Source organism: Ovis aries, chromosome 3 (assembly GCF_016772045.2).
Source record: "Ovis aries strain OAR_USU_Benz2616 breed Rambouillet chromosome 3, ARS-UI_Ramb_v3.0, whole genome shotgun sequence".
NCBI lineage: Eukaryota > Metazoa > Chordata > Mammalia > Artiodactyla > Bovidae > Ovis > Ovis aries.
In genome coordinates, this window is record NC_056056.1 from 67,107,894 (window position 1) to 67,130,883 (window position 22,990).

Genomic DNA, 22,990 nt, shown 5'->3' on the forward strand with positions numbered 1-22,990 from the left:
TAGAGAATTTTACCTCCTTTTGTTAGGCGCTGGTCATAGCAAACACCCTCTTCCAACAACACAAGAGAAGACTATACACATGGACTTCACCAGATGGTCAACACTGAAATCAGACTGATTATATTCTTTGCATCCAAAGAGGGAGAAGCTCTAGACAGTCAACAAAAACAAGCCCGGGACTGACTGTGGCTCAGATCATGAGCTCCTTATTGCCAAATTCAGACTGAAATTGAAGAAAATGGGGAAAACCACTGGACTATTCAAGTATGACCTAAATCAAATCCCTTATAATTATAGAGTAGAAGTGAGAAATAGATTTAAGGGACTAGATCTGATAGACAGAGTGCCTGATGAACTATGGATGGAGGTTCATGACATTGTACAGCAGACAAGAATCAAGACCATCCCCAAGAAAAAGGAATGCAAAAAAGAAAAATGGCTGTCTGAGGAGGCCTTACAAATAGCTGTGAAAGGAAGGGAAGTGAAAAGCAAAGGAGAAAAGGAAAGATATACCCACTTGAATGCAGAGTTCCAAAGAATAGCAAGGAGAGATAAGAAAGCCTTCCTCAGCAATCAATGCAAAGAAATAGAGGAAAACAATAGAATGGGAAAGACTAGAAATCTCTTCAAGAAAATTAGAGATACTGAGGGAACATTTCATGCAAAGATGGGCTCAATAAAGGACAGAAATGGTAGGGACCTAGCAGAAACAGAAGATATTAAGAAGAGGTGTCAAGAATACACAGGAGAAATGTACAAAAAAGACCTTCATGACCAAATAATCATGATGGTGTGATCACTCACCTAGAGCCAGACATCCTGGAATGTGAAGCTACGTGGGCCTTAGGAAGCATCATTACAAACAAAGCTAGTGGAGATGATGGAATTCCAGTTAAGCTTTTTCAGATCCTAAAAGATGATGCTGTGAGAGTGCGGCACTCAGTATGTCAGCAAATTTGGAAAACTCAGCCATGGCCAAGGACTAGAAAAGGTCACTTCTCATTCCAATCACAAAGAAAAGCAATGCCAAAGAATGCTCAAACTACCGCACAATTGCACTCATCTCACATGCTAGTAAAGTCATGCTCAAAATTCTCCAAGCCAGGCTTCAGCACTACCTAAACTGTGAACTTCCAGATGTTCAAGCTGGTTTTAGAAAAGGCAGAGGAACCAGAGATCAAATTGTCAACATCTGCTGGATCATCAAAAAATCAAGAGAGTTCTAGAAAAACATCTATTTCTGCTTTATTGATTATGCCAAAGCCTTTGACTGTGTGGATCACAATAAACTGGAAAATTCTTCAAAGATGGGAATACCAGACCACCTGAACTGCCTCTTGAGAAACCTGTATGCAGGTCAGGAAGCAATAGTTAGAACTGGACATAAAACAACAGACTGGTTCCAAATAAGAGAAAGAGTACGTCAGGCTATATATTGTCACCCTGCTTATTTACCTTATACGCAAAGTGCATCAAGAGAAACGCCAGGCTGGAAGAAGCACAAGCTGGAATCAAGATTGCTGGGAGAAATATCAATAACCTCAGATATGCAGATGACACCACCCTTATAAAGTGAACAAGAATAAAGAGCCTCTTGATGAAAGTGAGAGAGGAGAGTGAAAAAGTTGGCTTAAAGCTCAACATTCAGAAAACTAAGATCATGGCATCTGGTTCTGTCACTTCATGCCAAACAGATGGGGAAACAATGGAAACAGTGGCTAATTTTATTTTGGGGGGCTCCAAAATCACTGCAGATGGTGATTGCCGCCATGAAGTTAAAAGACGCTTACTCCTGGGAAGAAAAGTTATGACCAACCTCGACAGCATATTTAAAAAAAGAGATAATACTTTGCCAACAAAGGTCCGTCTAGTCAACGTATTGTTTTTCCAATAGTCATGCATGGATGTGAGAGTTGGGCTATAAAGAAAGGTGATGCTGAAGAATGATGCTTTTAACTGTGGTGTTGGAGAAGACACTTGAGAATCCCTGCAAGGAGATCCAACCAGTCCATCCTAAAGACCAGTCCTAAGTATTCATTGGAAGGACTGATGTTGAAGCTGAAACTCCAATACTTTGGCCACCTGATGCGAAGAATTGACTCATTTGAAAAGACTCTGATGCTGGGAAAGATTGAGGGCAGGAGGAGAAGGGGACGACAAAGGATGAGATAGTTGGATGGCATCACTGACTCAGTGGACATGAGTTTCAGTAACTCTGGGAGTTGGTGATGGACAGGGAGGCCTGGAGTGCTGCAGTTCATGGGGTCACAAAGAGTCAGACACAAATGAGCTACAGAACTGAACTGAACTGAACTGAGGTTATTTTCTGTCTTTTATATGTTACTTCATTTTCTAATACTACCCTGAACTAAAAAACATTTCCGACCTCATTGAAGATTCTCGATGACAAGCCCTTGATTGAAATATGCCAATGGCAGTTAGTTTTTGTATTTTTTAATACACTTGCAGAACTTTAGAAACTTCAGGTCTCTCTTTAAAAATGTCAAGTGCATTTCCACAGAAACTCCTAAACAGAGACCAAGATGATTACGAATTCAAGGTTATTTTGCAAGGATAAAATTCCGTATTGAATTCTAGTTAACCTCAAGACTCTGGTCAAATGCCAAGTTCGATAATTGCTATATGCTCTGGGAAATTTCCTTCCTGCATTAGAATCCATTTACCTAATTTTACAGTTTCTTCCATGGATGGATAATTGGTGAACATTGGTGAATTTTCATCATACACATAGTTGTCATTTGGTTATGTGGGAAATGATATGTGTGCATAAGTTACAGGATCTTGTGTCTTTTTATATATAGTTTCTAGGTGTTAATTTATGGTTCTGTGTTTTCAGTTTGGTGGAGGAAGTGGATACAGAAAGCAATACTTTATTGCTTTATCCTAAAATGATGAAGTGAGGCACACTCAGATGAAAGGAGACAGTATATGATAGCAATATCCTCATAGCAGTTATTTATAAACAAATCAACTGGCTATGCAGATGTAAGCTGTGGCAATGTTGGGAGGGGTAAGAAGAGTTTATTAGATGTCTAAGTAATGTTAGGTCTAAGTATGGATATAACAGAAGCAGAAGATATTAAGAAAAGATGGCAAGAATACACAGAAGATCTGTACAAAAAAGATCTTCATGACCCAGATAATCACGATGACATGATCACTCACCTAGAGCCAGATGATATGATCACTCCTGGAATGCAAAGTCAAGTGGGCCTAAGGAAGCATCACTATAAACAAAGCTAGTGGAGGTGATGGAATTCCAGTTGAGCTGTTTCAAATCCTAAAAGATGATGCTGTGAAAGTGCTGCACTCAATATGCCAGCAAATTTGGAAAGTTCAGCAGTGGCCACAGGACTGGAAAAGGTCAGTTTTCATTCCAATCCTAAAAAAAGGCAATGCCAAAGGATGCTCAAACTACCGCCCAATTGCACTCATCTCACATGCTAGTAAAGTAATGCTCAAAACTCTCTGAGTGAGGCTTCAACAGTATGTGACCTGAGAACTTCCAGATTTTCAGGCTGGCTTTAGAAGAGCCAGAAGAACCAAAGATCAAGTTGCCAACATCCGCTGGATCATCAAAAAAGGAAGAGAGTTACAGAAAAACATCTACTTCTGCTTTATTGACTATGCCAAAACCTTTGACTGTGTGGATCGCAACAAACTGTGGGAAATTCTGAAAGAGATGGGAATACCAGACCACCTGACCTGCCTCTTGAGAAACCTGTATGCAGGTCTGGAGGCAACAGTTAGAATTGGACATGAAACAACAGACTGGTTCCAAATAGGGAAAGGAGTATGTCAAGGCTGTATATTGTTACCCTGCTTATTTAGCTTATATGCAAAGTGCGTTATGAGAAATGCTGGGCTAGAAGAAGCACAAGCTGTAATCAAGATTGCTGGGAGAAATATCAATAACCTCAGATATGCAGATAAAACCACCCTTATGGAAGATAGTGAAGAAAAACTAAAGAGCCTCTTGACGAAAGTGAGAGAGGAGAGTGAAAAAGTTGGCTTAAAGGTCAACATTCAAAAAGCTAAAATCATGGCATCTGGTCCCATTACTTCATGGCAAATAGATGGGGAAACAGGGGAAACAGTGAGAGATTTTATTTTTCTGGGCTCCAAAATCACTGCAGATGGTGATTGCAGCCATGGAATTAAAAGACGCTTACTCCTTGGAAGGAAACTTATGACCAACCTAGACAGCATATTAAAAACCAGAGACATTACTTTGCCAACAAAGGTCTTCTAGTCAAGGCTATGTTATTCCAGTAGTCACGTATGGATGTGAAAGTTGGACTATAAAGAAAACAGCGCCGAAAAATTGATTCTTTTAAAGTGGGGTGTTGGAAAAGACTCTTGAGAGTCCCTTCAACTGCAAGGAGATCCAACCAGTCCATCCTAAAAGAAATAAGTCCTGAATAATTATTTGAAGGGCTGATGCTGAAGCTGAAACTCCAATCCTTTGGCCACCTGGTGCAAAGAACTGACTCATTTGAAAGTTCCTGATGATGGGAAAGATTGAAAGTGGGAAGAGAAGGGGATGACAGAGGATGAGGTGGTTGGATGGCATCACTGACTCAATGGACATGAGTTTGAGTAAGCTCCAGTATTTGGTGATGTACAGGGAGGCCTGCAGTGCTACAGTCCATGGGGCGCAAAAGTCGGACACGACTAAGTGACTGAACTTAAGTAGTGCAGATAAGAGTACAATGTGGAGAGTGTCAGCGGAGTCAATTCCCAGTTCTCCCATGTAGTAGTTGTGTTTTTTTCATCTTTACATGTTACTTTGCAGTGTGTGGCATGCAGTAGTTTTACAATAAGTGGTAGTTATTGTTATTAGCTAGTAAACAATTAAAATGTTTTTCTTTAATACTCACATTTTTAAAATCTTGAGCACTTTGATGATGTCAGATAAATATTTTGTTGGGGTGAAATCTTTATTCTGTGATTTTCCCTACTCAATCTTTCAGTTTTAGTTTAAAAAGCAGAAACCTCTTAAAGACACAAGCATTTATGTACTATACCTGATTTTTGTTAGGTGTTTTAAAAGAAGGGCGTGGTCATTCCTTTTAGATTTTAATTATATATTAAGGAAGACATAGTGATGGTAGTTGATAGGGAAATTGATGGTTCCTAAGGAACTGGTCTTCGCATCTTGGGACATGTTCAGATTTGCCTTGTGAACTGGTTAATTTTACCTCATGGAGATACAGGTGGTGTTGCTTGTGAAGAGGAGTGAGATCTTGAAGTTTCTTACTCATCTTTTCATTTGTTGCTATGGATTTCCAGTGGTCATGTATGGATGTGAGAGTTGGACTGTGAAGAAGGCTGAGCACTGAAGAATTGATGCTTTTGAACTGTGGTGTTGGAGAAGACTCTTGAGAGTCCCTTGGACTACAGGGAGAACCAACCAGTCCATTCTGAAGGAGATCAGCCCTGGGATTTCTTTGGAAGGAATGATGCTAAAGCTGAAGCTCCAGTACTTTGGCCACCTCATGCGAAGAGTTGACACATTGGAAAAGACTCTGATGCTGGGAGGGATTGGGGGCAGGAGGAGGAGGGGATGACGGAGGATGAGATGACTGGATGGCATCGCTGACTCGATGGACATGAGTCTGAGTGAACTCCGGGAGTTGGTGATGGACAGGGAGGCCTGGCGTGCTGCAATTCATGAGGTCACAAAGAGTCGGACACGACTGAGCTACTGAACTGAACTGAACTGAGGAAGGCTATATATAAATTAAGTAATCTAGAGGGTATGTTGGTCTTTTCCTGAGATTATATTGAATTTCAGTCTTTGATTTTCAGTCCAGAAATCTATAAAATCATAATAATATCTCTCACATCATTTTAAGTTTTATCTAGAACTTTATTACTTAGATAATGCAAAGAAAGTATTTTTAAAAAAATTCATAGTACAAGATATCTGTTCAGAAAAGCTTTGGTCTCTGAATCAAGTTACTGAGACAAGAATGCAAAAAGTCAACTGACAGGTTTTAAGTAACCACATACTGCATGTAGATAGATGTTGGATGATTATTATATACATTTATCTCATTTAATCCACATAGCAGTCCAGTTAGTTCCCTTATCTTGATGTGCCAGGTGAAGGAACCAAGTCTTGAGCTGGTGTAGTAACTTACTAAGTCACACACCTAGAGGTTTATAATGCCATAACTTTACTCAGTTTGTATATTATCAGAAACCAGATTCTGTTATCATGAAATGTATTATGTTCCTGGATCTCTGTTCTTTATTATCACCAAAAACATCTTCATCATTTCCTATTGATTAGTTTATTCCTTCCTATGATAAGCCTGTGTCCTTTACTTTAGCCTACATACCTGCTTGATTTAGGATTTGTAAATATGTATCTATCCATTGTAACTGTCAGGAAATTCATGCTATTGATTTTCTGGTTAACAGGTATAATAAAGAGAAATGTGATTTACACAGGTTATTTTACAGCATTATTGTGCAACTTTGAAAGCAAACACATTCATTTGATATGCCTTCAATAAGCAAAAGGCCAGTGGTCCTAAATTCCTTGATACCATTGAGAAAAAAATTATCAAATATAATAGGTTTACTAATATTTTTCTCATTAAATCACACGTGGATTTATACTATACAAAGGGAAGGCCTGTATATCTATGGTAGAATCAGGCATGGCTGAAAGATGAAGTCATTCATAGCTGTCAGGAGATATTAATAATATGACTTCTAAGAGTGGAAGTGCTGTTCTCTCTCTGTCCACCTGCCAAAAGGATTGCAGAGAGGGCACAGAAAGCAAGATAGTCTGCAGCTGCACTAATATGTCAGCTCCAAAATGATCTGAAATTGGAAGAAAGTAGAATTATTGATTTTTGATATTCTGATATGTCAGATCCAGCTGTGACCAAATCCAGTCTTTTGAGAAAAATGGAGAATTCAGAAACAAAGTAAATTAAATTGGCATTCTTCCTCCTGTTCATAGCTAAATTTATATTTTCTATTTGAAGATAGTAGATAGGGAATGAAAAGCAGATATTTCACAAAGTAGATAAACCTGTATGCAGAATGCAACTAAAGTTGCTATTTAAGACAGTATTTGTGCTTGAAAACCTTTAACTTAAAGACTTAAGCAACACAAAAATAAGTTGCACTTATTTTTCAGGTTATAGATAGAATGAAAATAAAATTGCCAATCATTCCAGAGTTTTCCTTTAATGCTTCATGGATCGTGTATTATAAACTTGTGCTACTCTCTCACTAAGTGGAATTTATGTCACTCTAGAGGACACAACGGTGATTTTGGCTCTTTGGTTGTGGTCCTTTTGGATCCCTACCCTTTACCACTCACATGTGTACGGCAGTGGGTTGTCATGCCCTCCTCCAGGGAATCTTCCCTACCCGGGGATCAAACCCGCATTTCATATGTCTCCTGCACTGGCAGTTGTGTTCTTTACCACTAGCACCACCTGGGAAGCACTTATCATTCACATACCCTGCCCAAATCCTAGCAAATGCCCCTGAGTCAGAAAGAAAATGGGAGCTACATAACATAAACTCTTCAGCTTTCTGCCCCACCACCCATAAATGTATCTACTTCTGTATACTTTCTTCACTTACGGAGGGAAAGGGTCAAGACCTATTGTTTTCTGGTGCTCTGTAACCCATCTCCTCCAATTATCTACCTCTAGTTTCTTCTTATATGTTTTATCATTTGATCTCTTCTTAGCTATTAATCTCTTGAACTTCACTGGTTTCTTTTTCTCAATTTACACATATTCATTAATTCAACAACTCTTTATCAAGACTCTGTTTGACAGCAGGCTCTTTTCTAGGCACTGGAAATATGGTATTGATTTAAATGGACAAAAATATATATTTCTGTGGAGGTTAGAGTCTGGTGAGCAGAGAATAGATTTTAAAATTAAATAAATCTGTAATACAGAAGATGATAGGGACCAATGAGGCATTCACTGTAAAATACGGTAATCTAGGAAGGCTTCACTAAGGTGATATTTGTACAAAAGCGGCTAGAGTGTAAAACACGCTGATCTGGGGAAGAACATTTTAGCATGAGAAACATGTAGTAGACAGATCTTGAGAGGAGCATGCCTGCCATATGCAAAAAACTAAGCTAAGTGGCTGGAGCAGTCAGTGAGAGAGGGTGGTGCAGATTCTGCATAGTATTTGGGCAATTATATAAACTGTAAAATAATAAAAATGTATGGTTGATAAAAAGGGGAGATAAAGAATCTTAAGAATGCTCAATTAATATAAAAGAAGACAAAAGGGAAATTAAAAAAGAACAAATGGAATAAAGACAGCTAGAAAGTTGTAGACTTTACTACAACCTATTGATAATCATATAAATGCTTTAAACCTACCATGTAAAAGACATATATTGTCATATTGGAAATAACAGAAAGATCCAATTCTGTACTTTCTACAAGAAACCTATTTAAAACATAGAAAAAATAAAAAGGGTAAAATATTAGGATTGAAAAATATATACCATGTAAATAATAAAGAAAGCTAGAGTAGTTGGACGAATATCAATTAAATAAGACTTCATAACAGGAAACAGCACCAGAAGTAAAGAATATTTCATAACACAAAGGAGTCAATTCTCCAAGAAGGCTTATCTATTATAAATAGGTATGTAGCAAAAGAAGAGCAAAAATGGAAAGAATTTCGGAGAAATAAGCAAATGTACAATTTTAGTTAAAGATTTCAACTGTCCTCTCATTAACCAAGGCAGAAATTAAACTTGCATATAGATGACCTGAATAATACAAACCAAGTCAATCTAATTGACATTTATAGAACACACCTCTCCACACATGTACACACTCACACACACATGCAGTGCAATATATATATATTTTTCAAATACATAAGGAATAATCACTAAATTTACCATATTCTGGGCCATAAGATAAACCTTACAATCTTAAAATAGTAGAAAGCATACAAAATGTGTTCTCAGATCCTAGAGGAGTTACACTAGAAATAATAAATTTCCAGAAAGTACCCAAACCTCTTAACTCTTTGTTGACTTACCTGCAGCCCCCTCTAGATATGCTCTTACCATCCTCACATCCTGTGGCTAAGAGTCAACAGAGTACTATAATTGAATCCGCTCATCATTCCTCATTGGTTTTAGCTTTTATTTTCACTCATGCTCCTGTATTTTTGATGTGAGATTGATCTTGATTTCTTTATCTGGACCCTTGGTATTATTTTAGGACTCTGATTAAATACCATTGCCTCCTTTTTCTCTCCATTCCTTTCAGTGGGATGCCCAATACAAGTATGATCCTCTAACCTTTGTTGCTTGACCCAAGGTCCATAAGATTAATATTTGGTAGTAATGTCTTCCCAGAAATGTCAATCTCTCTCTAGCTTATACTCATACTGTATCTTGCTCAAGATTAAATGAAATATATAAAGAGCTGATGCAATCCTTAGCATGTGGCAAGTTTGCAGTAAGTACTAGTTGTTAGTATAACTTTTTAAATCTTTCTCTTGTTTTATTGATATATTTGTTCTATTTTAATTTCTGGCTTCTCACCCAAGCTTGTTTTATCTTTGTACCGACTATTGATATTATGATCACCAGGCCCCAAGTTATTCAAATTATAAACCTGGAAGTTGTCTTCAATGCCTGTTTTTCTCCACTTATTAACCACTAGAGTTTATGACACATTTTGAGTGCCTATCATATTTTTTATCATCCTCTCAGTTCCTGTTGCTCTTATCTCTTTGTACCTTGCCTGAGCTAGTGTATTAATTTCTTAACTAGATTCATTTTCTTGAAGTCATCCCCTACTGTGACTCTGGATGTGTATTTCCAAAATGAGATATGATCTCATGTTTAAGATACATTATTCATTGTCTTTGGGAGGCACATGATCCTTCATTATATCATCCTTCTGAGCCAGTTCAGTTCAATTCAGTTCAGTCGTTCAGTCATGTCTGCCTCTTTGCAACCCCATGAACCACAGCACACCAGGCCCCCCTGTCCATCACCAGCTCCCAGACTCCACCCAAACCCATGTCCATTAAGTCAGCGATGCCATCCAACTATCTCATCGTCTGTCGTCCCCGTCTCTTCCCGCCTTCAATCCTTCCCAACATCAAGGTCTTTTCAAATGAGTCAGTGCTTCGCATCAGGTGGACAAAGAATTGGAGTTTCAGGTTCAGCATCTGTCCTTCCAATGAACACCCAAGACTGATTTCCTTTAGGATGGACTGGCTGGAACTCGTTGCAGTCCAGGGGACTCTCAAGAGTCTTCTCCAACACCACAGTTCAAAAGCATCAATTCTTCAGCCCTCAGCTTTCTTTATAGTCCTACTATCACATCCATACATGACCACTGGAAAAACCATAGCCTTGACTAGATGGACCTTAGTCGGCAAAGTAATGTCTCTGCTTTTAACATGCTGTCTAGGTCGGTCATAACTTTCCTTCCAAGGAGTAAGCGTCTTTTAATTTCATGGCTGCAATCACCATCTGCAGTGATTGTGGAGCCCAGAAAAATAGTCAGCCACTGTTTCCACTGTTACCCCATCTATTTCCAATGAAATGATGGGACTGGATTCCATGATCTTAGTTTTCTGAATGTTGAGCTTCAAGCCAACTTTTTCACTTTCCTCTTTCATTTTCATCAAGAGGCTTTTTAGTTCTTCTTCACTCTCTGCCATAAGGGTGGTGTCATCTCCATATCTGAGGTTATTGATATTTCTCCCAGCAACCTTGATTCCAGCTTGTGCTTCCTCCAGCCCAGTGTTTCTCATGATGTATTCTGCATATAAGTTAAATAAGCAGGGTGACAATATACAGCCTTGACGTACTCCTTTTCCTGTTTGGAACCAGTCTGTTGTTCCATGTTCATTTCTAACTGTTGCTTCCTGACCTGCATATAGGTTTCTCAAGAGGCAGGTCAGGTGGTCTGTATTCCCATCTCTTTCAGAATTTTCTACAGTTTATTGTGATCCACAGGGTCAAAGCCTTTGGCATAGTCAATAAAATAGAAATAGATGTTTTTCTGGAACTCTCTTGCTTTTTCCATGATCCAGCAGATGTTGGCAATTTGATCTCTGGTTCCTCTGCCTTTTCGAAAACCAGCTTGAACATCTGGAAGTTCATGGTTCATGTATTGCTGAAGCCTGGCTTGGAGAATTTTGAGCATTACTTTTAGCGTGTGAGATGAATGCAATTGTGCGGTAGTTTGAGCATTCTTTGGCATTGACTTTCTTTGGGATTGGAATGAAAACTGACCTTTTCCAGTCCTGTGGCCACTGCTGAGAGTAACCAGCCTCATTCTGATTATTACATCAAATGAATTCATCAGTGACACAGCATTTCTTCCATATTATTCACATCTTTTTGCTTTCAGGCTTCCTTGGGAGCTCAGATGGTAAAAATCCACCTGCAATAGAGGAGTTGCAGTTTGGTCCCTGGGTCAGGAAGATCCCCTGCAGAAGGGAATGGCTAACCACTCCAGTATTCTTGCCTGGAGAATTCCATGGACAGAGGAGCCTGGTGGAATATAGTCCATGGAGTTGCAAAGTCAGACATGACTGAGCAACTAACATTTTAAATTTTTTGCTTTGGTACATAGTTTTTGATAGGAAAAGTCTTATACCTCTAGTTTGTTGGTGTGAATGCAATTTATATTCCTCATTTCCAAAGCCTTCACTAATAGTTAACTGCTTCTCTATCTTCTCTACTGATGATACAGCATATATTCCATCAAACTGTTGACTAACAAGGATGTTGTTATTTTAAATTCATGTTTTTTTTTTTTCACTAGATTTTGAGTTCTTTGAATTCAAGCATAGCTAGCATCTTCTTAATCTGATTCTTTAACCCTTTATCCAATCCTGGACACATGGAAGATTGTTAATATAAGAATGATGACTAAACAAGATAAAATAGAATAGGTTGAATCAGGTTCAGTTAGCTCCCATGGAACTTTCCAGACTTATGATTCCATAATACACTGAAATTGAGTAGAAACAGATAAACATTTAGAATTTGTTGAAATTATCTAGATGTATAAAACATACCAAATATTATGTAGTTTCTTCATTTTCAAAGCATTAAACTCATCAAAAAATTCTTTGTCTGGATTTTCTAGCATCGTCCCATAGGTAGTCTATACATGTATTTGAATTGAAATGTTTCTGAATTTATATACATAATATTTATTCTTTTACTTCAAAAATTGGTAGAAATTTGAACTATCAATCTTTAGCTACAGAAAAAAAGGTGTTCTGTGTATAAAATGTAATTCTGTATATTTTATTGAGTGTTGAAATGTTAGCTGTTATAAATTTATCTGAAGATGTGCTGAAACATGGTCAGTGATAAATTCCTTAAGCAAGAAATTTTGAACTAAATGAGATAAATTACCCCACAATTGTCTGTTGATTACAGTGGCTATTTGACCTCTTTATTTGATTATTCAGTTCCATTCAGTCACTCAGTCGTGTCTGACTCTTTGCAACCTCATGAATTCCAGCACGCCAGACCTCCCTGTCCATCACCAACTCCCGGAGTTCACTCAAACTCATGTCCATCAAGTCGGTGATGCCATCCAGCCATCTCATCCTCTGTCGTCCCCTTTTCCTCCTGCCCCCAATCCCTCCCATCTTCAGAGTCTTTTCCAATGAGTCAACTCTTTGCATGACATGGCCAAAGTACTGGAGTTTCAGCTTTAGCATCATTCCTTCCAAAAGAAATCCCAGGGCTGATCTCCTTCAGAATGGACTGGTTGGATCTCCTTGCAGTCCAAGGGACCCTCAAGAGTCTTCTCCAACACCACAGTTCAAAAGCATCAGTTCTTCGGTGCTCAGCTTTCTTCACAGTCCACCTCTCACATCCATACATGACCACTGGAAAACCATAGCCTTGACTAGACTGACCTTGATTATACCAGGATCCAAAATTGGATGTAGAGTAGACCACTGTTGGTGTATACAAACTAATTGTGTAATCAGCTATCTTTGTGCCCACATATTGTCGGGCTGGGCTTGTAATTCTTCCTTCTGAAGAGTTACAATAGCAATATTCTTAGATTCAGTAAATCAACATTTTTGAGTTCTTACTATGTGGAGTACATTTGAAGATTTATTTAGAAAGAGTTTCTGCTTGCTATACACTAACATTAATAGCTTGATGTCAAGACAATAACATTGTTACTGCTCCTAATTTTGAGACCATCAACAACAATAATATTTTATGTTTATGTAGGCAGAGGAACCAGAAATCAAATTGCCAACATTTGCTGGATCATCGAAAAGGCAAGAGAGTGCCAGAAAAAACAAAAACAAAAACAAAAACAAAAACATTTATTTCTGCTTTATTGACTATGCCAAAGGCTTTGACTGTGTGGACCACAACAAACTCTGGAAAATTCTGAAAGAGATGGGAATACAGACCACCTGACCTGCCTCTTGAGAAATCTGTATGCAGGTCAGGAAGTAACAGTTAGAACTGGACATGGAACAACAGACTGGTTCCAAATAGGGAAAGGAGTACGTCAAGGCTGTATATTGTCACCCTGATTATTTAGCTTATATGCAAAGTGCATCATGAGAAATGTTGGGTTGGAAGAAACACAAGCTGGAATCAAGATTGTTGAGAGAAATATCAATAACCTCAGATATGCAGATGACACCATCCTTATGGCAGAAACTGAAGAAGAAATAAAGAGCCTCTTGATGATAGTGAGAGAGGAGTGTGAAAATGTTGGCTTAAAGCTCATCATTCAGAAAACTAAGATCACGGCATCCAGTCCCATCATTTCATGGCAAATATATGGGGAAACAGTGGTAGGCTTTATTTTTGGCAGCTCCAGAATCACTGCACATGGTGATTGCAACCATGAAATTAAAAGATGCTACCTCTTTGAAAGGAAAGTTATGACCAACCTAGACAGCATATTCAAAAGCAGAGACATTACTTTGTCAACAAAGGTCTGTCTAGTAAAGGCTATGGTTTTTCCAGTGATCATGTGTGGATGTGAGAGTTGGACTGTGAAGAAAGCTGAGTGCCGAAGAATTGATGTTTTTGAATTGTGGTGTTGGAGAAGACTCTTGAGAGTCCCTTGGACTGCAAGGAGATCCAGCCAGTCCATCCTAAAGGAAATCAGTCCTGGGTGTTCACTGGAAGGACTGATGCTGAACCTCAAACTCCAATCTTTTGGCCACCTAATGTGAAGAACTGACTCATTTGAAAAGACCCTGATGCTGGGAAAGATTGAAGGTGGGAGGAGAAGGGGACAACAGAGGATGAGATGGTTGGATGGCATTACTGACTCAATGGACATGGGTTCGGATACACTCTGGGAGTTGGTGATGGACAGGCAGGCCTGGCGTGCTCAGTCCATGGGATCTCAAAGAGTCGAACATGACTGAGCGACTGAACTAAACTGATGCATCTAACACTATTCCAAAGAATTTTATGCATTATTAAAATTTAAAAATCACCAAAAAACTCTTGTACTGCTATAGTTACTATCTCTATGTAACCACAAAGTAAAGTCCTATCAATTTTAACAAACATCCAAAATCACACAGTTATTTAGCAAAGAGTCAGATACAACTTAGTGACTAAACAATAATTAAGTAATAGAGCTAGAATTTCTACCCAGTCTTATGCCGGAGCTTGTTCTCCTTATCATTGTAGCCCATTTCCTCCTTTCTGTATTTTCTATTGTACCTGCTTACTTAAACAATCCCCTTGAAAATCCAATTTGATAGCAAAATCCAGAATTACATGTTTGCTCAATGTATTTTTCCTGTACACATTTTTTTAAAATGTACTGATTAAAGTTTTGCGGTTTTGGAACTCACACACAAACTGAAACCCTGCTTGCATATATAAATCTGTTAGCCTACCCACATATGCATCAGGCTTAAAATGATGGCTTTTGTTGAATTTTTGCCAAGTTTATTTAGACTAAAATATTCTCAATATCTTGCAAATGTGTCCAATTAAAATAGCCATACAGTAATAATAAATGTCTGGCTGTAGTCCACATAAGTTTTTTAATATATGTTTTTGTAAGACACCTTCATTTTTACCTTATTTTAAAGTTTCTCTTCATGATACCTTGGACATTCACAAAATTTTGAAATAACTGCATTCAGTCTGAATGAATAGGACTGAAAATTTATGATGAAGTCATATGACTATACAAAAGTGAAGTCATGTGATTGTAAGAAAGTCTTTGATTGTAAGAAAAAGCCTTTTAGAAAATCAGTTGAGCATTTTTTTTTCTCTCTCCATTTCAATGTAGACCATGACTACTTTAGTTATAGCTTACATTAGATTTTGTATAGAAAGAGGAAAAGTAAAGATTTGCTTAAAATTGTCTTCAACAGTTGATTTATTGAAAAAACAACCTCAGTAGGAATAATTCTAACCCTAGGTTTCCCAAAGAATCAGCAATTTTAAAATACAGAACACCTTCAAATAAAGATATATTGATGCCATGACTATTTAGGCTAATATAAAAACATTAATTTCAAGGTGGATCTATCTAGAAGAAACTGAATTCAGATGGCTTTAGGTATAGAGTTCATGAAATCTGTACTATACTTGAGGGTATAAGGCAGTGAAGGATCGAGTCTCATAAAGTAACTTTTTTTGCAACACAAGATTTGAATAGGGGTGGCACAAATCCCTAAGCAAAACGTGTACAGTGAAGTTTATGATTGATTATTAGAGTTACTGCTTGATTATTAGAGTTCATTTTGAGCTTCAGTGATTTTATTTTCTTTGGGTGAATCTGTTTACAGAGAAACAAGAAGTCCTTGATGTGACTGATTTGTTACCTTCCAAAATATCTTAGTATGTTTTAGGTATGATGATAATTTCTTGATTGACTCCAATAGGCTATAATATGCAATTTATGTCTCCAGCACCAAGATTATATTAAACATTGAAAATGCCACATTGTTTAAGAGATTTTAAATAAAAAGGTCCTCATTCATAATAATTTCTAAAACGCACATCCTTGCCTGTTAGGATATAAGTATAGATGCAAACCCACTGATTTGTGAGTCACATGGCTGTGGTTCTAATCCTGAGGTCTTTATCTCTCTAAATTTTAGTTTATTCTTTCCTAAAACTAGAAAAACATATTATATCATGTGGCTGTTTTGAGTAAAGAAAAAATATTATGTCAAGGAGCTTTGCAAATTGCCCTTAGTAGGCAAGTTTTAATTATTCTAGTCATTTTTCAAAATAGATATATAGCTATTAACCTAAACTTTGTTAAGGTTAATAATAATAATATATATTACTACAAACAAACCAAGTGGAGGTGATGAAATTCCAGTTGAGCTATTTCAAATCCTAAAAGATGATGCTGTAGGTGCTGCATGTAATATGCCAGTAAATTCGGAAAATTCAGCAGTGGCCACAAGACTGGAAAAGATCAATATTCATTCCATTCCCAAAGAAGGGCGATGCCAAAGAATGTTCAAACTACTGCACAATTGCACTCATCTCCCATGCTAGCAAAGTAATGCTCAAAATTCTTCAAGCCAGGCTTCAACAGTTCATCAACCATTGACTTCCAGATGTTCAAGCTGGATTTAGAAATGGGAGAGGAACCAGAGATCAAATTGCCAACATCCACTGGATCATAGAAAAAGCAAGGGAATTACAGAAAAAAAAAAAAAATCTGTTTCATTGACTATGATAAAGTCTTTGACTGTGTGGGTCACAATAAACTGTGGAAAATCCTTAAAAAGATAAGAATACCAGTCTCCTGAGAAATCTGTTTGTAGGCCAAGAAGCAATAGTTAGAACTGGACATGGAACAATGGACTGTTTCCAAATTGGGAAAGGAGTACATTAAGGCTATATATTATTACCCTGCTTATATAACTTCTATGCAGAGTACATCATGTAAAATGCCAGGCTGGATGAAGCTCAAGCTGGAATTGAGTATGCTGGGAGAAATATCAATAACCTCATGTATGCACTTGACAGCAGCCTAATGGCTGAAAGTGAAGAGAAATTAAACAACATCTTGATGAAGTGGAAGAGGAGAATGAAAAAGCTGGCTTAACACTCAACATTCAAAAAACTAAGATCATGGCATTCAGTCCCATCACTTGATGGCAAATACATGGGGAAACTGGAAATAAGGACAAATTTTATTTTTTGGGCTCCAGAATCACTGCAGATGATGACTGCTGCCATGAAATTAAAAGATGCTTGCTCCTTGGAAGAAAAGTTTTGATAAACTTAGACAGCCTGTTAAAATGCAGAGACATCACTTTGCTGATATAGTCAAAGCCATGATTTTTCCAGCAGTCATGTATGGATGTGAGAATTGGGCCATAAAGAAAGCTGAGCACCAAAGAATTGATGTTTTTGAACTGTGGTGCTGGAGAAGACTCTTTTGGGAGTCCCTTGGAGTGCAAGGAGATTAAACCAATCAATCCTAAAGGAAAACAACCCTGAATATTCTTTGGAAGTATTAATGCTGAAGCCCTAATACTCTGCCACCTGATGCGAAGAGTCACTCATTGAAAAAGACATTGATGCTGGGAAAGATTGAGGTCAGGAGGAGAAAGGGGCAACAGAGGCTGAGATGGTTGGCATCATCAATTCAATGAACGTGAGTTTGAACAAACTCTGGGAAATAGTGAAGGACACCAAAGCCTGGCATCCTGCAGTCCATGGGGTTGCAGAGGCAGCACAACTGAGTGACTGAACAAGAAAAGTTTGTACAGCCAGAAAGTCATTTCTACTGTCCTTCTAATATCCAGGTTTTCTCTTGCCAGACCCTTGAGCAAGTTTTCCAGTTTTGGTTAATTCATCTGTGTTTTATTGAAGGTCATCTCTCCGCAGGGATAGGACAGAACAGGAAAGGACAGTGAAGAGATGGTAAAAGACAGGGAAGCCTGGAAGTGCTGCAGTCCATGGGGTTGTAAAGAGTCGGACACAACTGAGTGACTGAACAACATCTTTCCACAACGAGTTACTACTTATTTCACCCTCTCTTTTGGGAACTCCCAAGCTTCATCTACCTATTTAAGTAACTTCTGATTGAGCTGAGTGAAACCTGTGTTTGAGAAAACTGATCATTTTATTTATTTATTATTATTTTTTGCTTTGTAATCAGTATATTAAAGAGACATTCATACATTTCAAGAATTGCTTAAATTCTGATACCAGATTTAAGCCTGTGAACATATGACTTTAAACATACAATTAAAACTAGGAAAAGGAGTGCGTCAAGGCTATATATTGTCACCCTGCTTATTTAACTTCTATGCAGAGTACGTCATGAGAAACGCTGGACTGGAAGAAACACAAGCTGGAATCAAGATTGCCGGGAGAAATATCAATAACCTCAGATATGCAGATGACACCACCCTCATGACAGAAAGTGAAGAGGAACTCAAAAGCCTCTTGATGAAAGTGAAAGTGCAGAGTGAAAAAGTTGGCTTAAAGCTCAACATTCAGAAAACGAACATCATGGCATCCAGTCCCATCACTTCATGGGAAATGGATGGGGAAAGAGTGGAAACAGTGTCAGACTTTATTTTGGGGGGCTCCAAAATCACTGCAGTTGGTGATTGCAGCCATGAAATTAAAAGACGCTTACCCCTTGGAAGAAAATTTATGACCAACCTAGATAGCATATTCAAAAGCAGAGACATTACTTTGCCGACTAAGGTCTGTCTAGTCAAGGCTATGGTTTTTCCAGTGGTCATGTATGGATGTGAGAGTTGGACTGTGAAGAAGGCTGAGAGCCGAAGAATTGATGCTTTTGAACTGTGGTGTTGGAGAAGACTCTTTAGAGACCCTTGGACTGCAAGGAGATCCAACCAGTCAATTCTGAAGGAGATCAGCCCTGGGATTTCTTTGGAAGGAATGATGCTAAAGCTGAAACTCCAGTACTTTGGCCACCTCATGTGAAGAGTTGACTCACTGGAAAAGACTTTGATGCTGGGAGGGATTGAGGGCAGGAGGAGAAGGGGACAACAGAGGATGAGATGGCTGGATGGCATCACTGACTCACTAGACATGAGTCTGAGTGAACTCCGGGAGTTGGTGATGGACGGGGAGGCCTGGCGTGCTGCGATTCATGGGGTTGCAAAGAGTCGGAGATGACTGAGCGACTGAACTGAACTGAACTGAAACCTATTCATCGTAATTTGCTATACTATGAACATTAAGTTACAGTTACTCTGGAGCATAAGTTAAATGCTTTAAAGTAACCCTGTAACTTACCTACAAAAACACCTTCCTATCTCATACATGCAAATTACTTCTCCATGTAAAGGTCTCATCACTCTAACCTCTAAGTTTCCCTGCTCCAGAAGTCACTATTCTAAGGCTTACTATGGTCCAAAAAAGCAACAAAAGTAACAGCAAAAAAGTAACCAGGACCAGTAGCTATATGTATTAATAAAAGATGGCACAGCAGAAGAAGGGAATGCAGTTCTACAAGTGCAAGCCCTCAAGAAGCAGCAAGTTATGATAAACCCCTTCTTTACAAAGGTATCATTTCTATCACTGATACTACAGGCTAAATTAAATTATACAGCATGCCATCTTCAAGTAACAGTTGAGGCAATAGAATAAATGCAGAAGCATCCCACTTACTACAACTATACAGACCAACACTTCTCTACATTAATTTCTTTGTCTGACTGCCAGTTAAACACAGTTCTAATTTCACAGCTTAACAATTAAGGGTCATACACTGAAGTCAATACATATACCTGGCATTTCAGTCTAAGCTATTCCATGTACATAGCTGAAATCAGTCACAAAGTATGGCCTAACAAATGCTAGGGAAAAATTTTTAAAGTCGTTTTTGCAAGTATTAAACTTATCTTGCACACTGAAGTCATCATACATACAGGGCACAGTCAGAGCTTTTATATTCGAGTTTATTCTTCATTTAACTTTTAAACACTACTGTAGTTGAATATTAAAACAAAAGCAAGTAGTGAGCATATTATCATTATAGTCCTTCACTCAATCACTACTACAAATAAAACACCAGCAGTGAGTGTTATTCACAGGCCCGACTAAGAAGTCTGAGACTGAACACCACCCCAAGGATGATGTTCATCATCTTCATATGCTTCTCCATTGTAATGGTGCCATTTTTCCTGATTTGGATCAAAGTCCACTAATTCTACCTGGTCCATTTCATCAGTCTCTTCTACTTCCTTCCTCTCAGGCAGAAGTTTTTCCAGAAAAGAGAGTTTATCAGGAGAGAGAAAGCCATTCTCAGGAAAGTTTACCTTAAATTCAATGATTAGGTGACCCTTTTCATATGGCCTACGATAAATAGGCATGCCTTCATTTAGCACACACTTGATATCTCTATGCTTGACAATCTGACCTGGATGGGAAGTGATGACTATGGTTCAGTTGTCAAGGGTAGATACTGGCTTCTGGAAGCCACACAATGCCTCAACCAGCTGTATGTCCATACACATGAAAAGGTCTTCTCGTCTAGTAAAAACAGCATGGTCCTTCTGATCTAAAACAATGATAATATCTCCTGGCTTCAGTCCTGGTACTTGGTCTCCTTCACCATGGAATGTTATCTTCTGGCCATCTTTCATGCCTTTGTCAATACGAACTTCTAGAATTTTCTTTTCTCGAACTATCTTCCTTCCATTGCAGCTTTTACATCTATCTTTAGGACTGATCCCCTTCCCATGGCTCTGGCATTCCATGCAGACAGACTGAATTTGCTGAACCATTCCAGGTCCTATCTGATGAATTCTTATTTGCATTCCAGTACCTTGGCAATTGGGACAGCTTTCTACTGCTCCTTTCTTACCACCTCGGCCTTCACATTTGTCACAAATCACATTCTTTTGCAGAGCTAGTTTTCTTGTTGCACCATTATATAAATCTTCTAAAGTTACTGTAAGTTGATGCACAACGTTTTTACCTCTCCTCTCTCTGCATCCTGCCTCCTCCTCCGAAAAACATATCAATGATGTCCATGGGGGAGCCAAAACCACCACCTGCTCCACCTTCTTTAATTGTCTGTTCTCCTCCGTTGTCATATAATTCCCTTTTCTTTGCATCAGAGAGCACTTCGTAAGCTTGAGAAATCTGTTTAAACTTCTTGCCTTCATTTGGATTCTTATCAGGGTGGTACTTCAAGGCCAGTTTCCTGTAAGCCTTTTTCAATTCTTCTTGGGTGGCATTGGGTTTGACCCCCAAAACATCATAGTAAGTGGTTTCTTTCACCATTTTCTACAGCCGGTGAGCGGCCGATGCCAGTGTTGGGGAGCAGGAAGGAGCTGTGCGCAGCCAGGGCAGCCGCCACTCCTCTGCCTTTCACCGAGCGTTCTGGAAAGTTCCCTGATCATTTTAAAAACACAAAATTCTTACATATTTGAAAGGGATCCTAAAGTCAGAGGGAGAAAAACCAAAATATTTGTTTGAGCTTGCAATCTTTTACTAGGATATCATCATTTAATACAATATTGTGTGTTTGCTTATTTGATACTGTAAAATATTCTGCTACACATCAACAGATCCTGACAATCTTTCTAATGGAGTGCTATAAATAACTTATGAAAAGAATTACTACAAAAAGACATTTTCATTTAATTCTTTTTGATCTTAACATCGGTTGATATCAATAAAGGGATCTGATATGTCAAATAATTAGAGAAGAGTTGATTAACTCTTTACAGAAGTAATCCCAGATTACCTGAAAGGCAAAATCAAATTTTTAATTGGATAACTTTAAGACCAGTTGGGAAAAACCACAATTTTACAAAAATGTAATAGTCATTTTGAGGTATCCAAATTGATACAATGTTTTAAAATACTTTTATGTATTATATTAGACCTTACAGAACACAGTATCAAATTTATTAAATTAGCAATTCAGTTCAGTTCAGTTGCTCAGTCGTGTCTGACTCTTTGTGACCCCATGAATCGCAGCACACCAGGCCTCCCTGTCCATTACCAACTCCCGGAGTTCACTCAGACTCACATCCAGTGAGTCAGTGATGCCATCCAGCCATCTCATCCTCTGTTGTCCCCTTCCCCTCCTGCCCCCAATCCCTCCCAGCATCAGAGTCTTTTCCAATGAGTCAACTCTTCTCATGAGGTGGACAAGGTACTGGAGTTTCAGCTTTAGCATCATTCCTTCCAAAGAAATCCCAGGGCTGATCTCCTTCAGAATGGACTGGTTGGATCTCCTTGTAGTCCAAGGGACTCTCAAGAGTCTTCTCCAACACCACAGTTCAAAAGCATCAATTCTTTGGCACTCAGCCTTCTTCATAGTCCAACACTCACATCCATACATGACCACTAGGAAAGCCATAGCCTTGACTAGACGGACTTTAGTCGGCAAAGTAATGTCTCTGCTTTTGAATATGCTATCTAGGTTGGTCATAAATTTTCTTCCAAGAAGTAAGCGTCTTTTAATTTCATGGCTGCAGTCACCATCTGCAGTGATTTTGGAGCCCCCCCCCCCCAAAATAAAGTCTGACACTGTTTCCACTCTTTCCCCATCTTTTCCCCATGAAGTGATGGGACCAGATGCCATGATCTTCATTTTCTGAATGTTGAGCTTTAAGCCAACTTTTTCACTCTGCACTTTCACTTTCATTAAGAGCCTTTTGGGGACTTCCTTAGTGGCTCAGATGGTAAAGCATCTGCCTACAGTGCGGGAGACCTGAGTTTGATCCCTGGGTCAGGAAGATCCTCTGGAGAAGGAAATAGCAATCCACTCCAGTACTCTTGCCTGGAAAGTCCCATGGACAGAGGAGCATAGTAGGCTACAGTCCATGGGGTTGCAAAGAGTCGGACACGACTGAGCAACTTCACTATCACTAAGAGGCTTTTTAGCTCCTCTTCACTTTCTGCCATAGGGTGGTGTCATCTGCATATCTGAGGTTATTGATATTTCTCCCGGAAATCTTGATTCCAGCTTGTGTTTCTTCCAGT

General features: G+C 38.6%; 1 pseudogene; it reads right to left on the reverse strand.

Moving 5' to 3' along the window:
- Window positions 1–19,929: 19,929 nt before the first annotated feature.
- On the reverse strand, window positions 19,930–21,389 carry LOC101120154 (dnaJ homolog subfamily A member 1-like; annotated as a pseudogene).
- Between the last annotated feature and the right edge of the window lie 1,601 nt (window positions 21,390–22,990).